Below are 4,050 nucleotides of genomic sequence, written 5' to 3' on the forward strand. Positions count from 1 at the left end.
GAAAGAAAGAAAGAAAGAAAGAAAGAAAGAAAGAAAGAAAGAAAGAAAGAAAGAAAGAAAGAAAGAAAGAAAGAAAGAAAGAAAGAAAGAAAGAAAGAAAGAAAGAAAGAAAGAAAGAAAGAAAGAAAGAAAGAAAGAAAAGAGTTTTAGAGCTTTAGACCTTTTGAGTTGTCCCTTGGAATGAGAAGCTTCATCAGTGGGGATAGGGCACTGGACTTGAAATCTGGAAGATGCAAGTTCAAATTCCAACTCAGATACTTACTAGCTGTGTGATCCTGGACAAGTCACCTAGCCTTTCTTGGCCTCAGCTTCCCCATTTGTAATATGGGAATAATGATACCACCTCCCTCACAAGGCAGCTGTGATGATTAAATAATGATTACCTCCAGTGTGATTTACAAAACTTCAGCTGAGATTGGAATTTCCCTATCTAAGAATTTCCCTACATTTCTCTATCTATGAAAATGAAGGAATTGTACTAAATGGTTTCCAAAATCCCTCCCAATTCTACATCTTTTGACACCTTTAAACCATCAGAGGCCATTCTGTTCATCTTTCCCTAGCCTACAGAAACCAGACCAGAAGACTCCAAGGCCAAATGCCAAGGATTGCTTCCTAGGTAAGTCACCCCTGCTGAGCTTACTTAGTTCAGTTAAAAGGTTCTTGTCAATCTACTCTAACCCCTAAATTTCACAAATGATGAAACTGAAGCTGAGAAAGATGACATGACTTATTCTAGAGCACCCAGAGGATTCATGGAAGGGCTGGGCATAGAGCTTGGGTCACTGTGACTGCCAAGCCAGGGCTCTTTCCATCCTACTGGACTACTATGTTATTCAGTCATTCCAGGCTTTAGGACTCTTCATGACTCCATGGACCCTACTACTCATGGGAGTTTCTTGGAAAGGATGCTAAAGTGGTTTGCCATTTCCTTTTCCAGTGGATTAAAGCAAACAGAAGTTAAATGACTTGCCCAGAGTCACACAGCTAGCAAGAGTCTGAGATTAGATTCCAGGCTCAATGTTCTATCCACTGAGCCAGCTAGCTGTTCCCCATCTAGACTTCTATTCCAGCCCAAAATGACAAATCTTTGGCACACCTAGTTCGCATTGCCACCAACATCATCACTGGGGTGCAGTGAGAAAGGCATAACTTTCAGAAACAAAAAGTTGATTCTCCCTCTGTACTTGGCCTACCCAAACTACATCTGGTACACTGGGCTCAGTGCTGTATGCAACCATTTAGGGGGGTTATTGATGAAGGAGTGTCCAGAAGAGAAAAACAAGATTATAAAAGGTCTTGAGTTTAGAACATACAAGGATGGTTTGAACAAACCAGGATTATTTAACCAAAAGGGGGGAAAGTAGGGAATGATAAATATCTGTGACTATTTGAAGGGCTAACATATGCCAAGCAGTCTTAAAAATCATCTACTTGACCCAGAGTATATAACAAGGACCAACGAGTGGAATTCCAAGAAACAAATTTCAGCTAGATATAAGGACAAATTTCCCAACAGTTAGAGCTAACTAAAAATGGAATAGCCTGCCTCAAAGGGCAGTGGATTTGCCCTCATCTGAGGTTTTCATGCAGAGGGCAGATGGCCACTTCCCGGGCTTGTTGTGGGGCAGATGCTTTGGGGGGCCATGAGTTGGGCCAGATGTCCACTGAGTTCCTTCCCAAATTAAAATTATGTGACTCTATGTTTGTATTATAGGATTTCAAATGAGAAGAGACCTCCAAGGCCATCTATTCCAAATCCATTACTTAATGAGGAAATGGAGACCCTAAGACAAAATAATCTGTGTGAAGTCACAGGGAGCAAATGGGAGAGTCAGAATTCAAACTCAAGCTCTCTGATTCTTACTCTAGTGCTAGTGAAGCCATTGTACCCCTTTGTCGTCATTTAAAATAGAAGTAAATTAATACTTTGGGCTACTCTGGGTGGCTCTTATCTTTCAAAGGTGGAAGAGTTATCAGTAATGGGACTGTTAGAGAAACCAAGAGACTTCCAATGTCAATTTGATTCCAATGATTATGAAAGACATTTAAAACCAGAACTGGGAGTGGACAGAGCCTAATGAGTCATTGGGGAAATGACCTACAGAATTGTGCCTCTCTCACTCCTCTGATACTATCCAAACCATCTCTGCAATGGCCTTTTTAAACTTCCTGTTTTCAAAGGAGAAGGGAAACATATTGAAACTTTAGCCTTGTCCTAGATGACAAAGACGTTGGCTCTGACTTTGAAATGCAGACCAAAGGACTATCCCTTATCCCTAAATAGTCTGGACCTCTGCTTCTCTAGCTTTTTTTTTTCTCTACTCAGGCACCCTGTTTCTTATTGTATGTGCATGCACACACACACACACACACACACACTCATGCTCTTTGCCAGTGGTCCTCAAATCCTTTTTACTTCAGGACCCCTGTACTCTCTGCAAATTTATTGAGGACCCCAAGGAGTCTTTGTTTATGTGGGTTCTATCTACCAATATTTATCATATCTGAAGTGAAAACATTTTATGAAAATAGTTTTGATGTTGCAGCCCCCTGAAAAGGTCTCAGGGGCTTGGCAATTGCTGATCTATGTTGCTTCTGTTTCTATCTCTATTCATGATAGAAGATTCCCCTTCCTCCTCTTGCCTATTGAAGTCCTACCCATCCTACCATGCCTCCTCCTTAAGCCCCTTATTAACCTTCAAGTGCTTTATAAAATTGCATTATTATTATTGGTGAGTTGTTAGAATATCTAGTATTTCCATGTGGCACCATAGATAAAGTTCTGGATCTAAAGTCAAATCTTCATGAGTTGAAATCCAGCCTCAGATACTTATTAGCTTTGTGACCCTGGGCGAGTCACTTGACTCTGCTTCAGTTTCCTCATCTGTAAAATGAGCTGGAGAAGGAAATGGTGAACCACTCCAATATCTTTGCCAAGAAAATCCCAAATGGGATTGTGAAGAGTCATTCTTGACTGAACTACAAAAACATATTTATATACCCAATTTAAGGTAAAGAAAAGTGCTTACAAATATTATCTGATTTTATCCTTGCAACAGTGCTGGAAGGTAAGTGTATTGTTAGACTCATTTTATGGATGAAGAAACCACAGACAGTTAAGTGACTTGACTTCTCTAGAGTAGTACACAGCTAGTAAAGTATCTGAGGCTGGATCTGAATTCAGGGATCCCTGACTCCAAGCTGACCATTCTTTCCATCGAACCACCTACTACTATTAAAACCAATCATCTCTTCAAAATTCCTACTCTGAGGGCCCCTGGGTTGTAAAGGTGTATGGGTTCTGGAAGGTCTTACCTTAAAATGTTTTCAAGGATGGGTAATGGCAGAAGATCTGTTTGTTCTCTGAAGATCAGCCCAATGAAGTTCAGAGACACTTATCCCCAGACTGGATTCAGAGGGTTGAACTTTCAGCTTCATCAATTACCAAAGACCATCGGCTTTGGGGAAGATGACGCCCACCCCAGACAAATCACAAATCCTTGAAGTCTCGACAGGCCTTATTAAATGGGAGCCCTCCCATCCTCCTTAGGTTGGCCATTCCCAGAGGTACTTGGGCCCTTTTTCATTGATTGGGTGTTTTCCTCTAATTCCCTAAATATCAACAAGCTCATCTTTACTGTTGTTGTTGTTGTATGGTTTTCCAGTTTGTGTTTGAACACAATATTTCTGTGTCATATGAAGATGTTGGCACCAGGGAAAAGGGAAATGGCCATCAGGTCCCTGAAGCAAAACCCTAACTCGGTCATTTGTGACATTAAAGACTGGTTTCGCCCCTGAAAGTATGATGTATGTAACAACCCCTCTGAGGCAGAACAACCCATATCCAATCCCTCTTTATAATACTTAGATGGGATTTAGAGCAGGAAGGGGCCTTAGAGGCCAGACTGTAACAGACCAACATCTTCATTTTACAAATAGGGAAACTGAGGCCCACAGAGGTTGGGATTTTCCCACAATCACACAGCTAATAGTTGGGTCAGAGGGTGAGTTTCAGATCCAGACCTTTCTAACTACAAGTCCAGCACT

Source organism: Petaurus breviceps, unplaced genomic scaffold (assembly GCF_028583685.1).
Source record: "Petaurus breviceps papuanus isolate PSGF00001 unplaced genomic scaffold, PetGlider_PUasm1.0 90762, whole genome shotgun sequence".
In the NCBI taxonomy this organism is placed as follows: domain Eukaryota; kingdom Metazoa; phylum Chordata; class Mammalia; order Diprotodontia; family Petauridae; genus Petaurus; species Petaurus breviceps.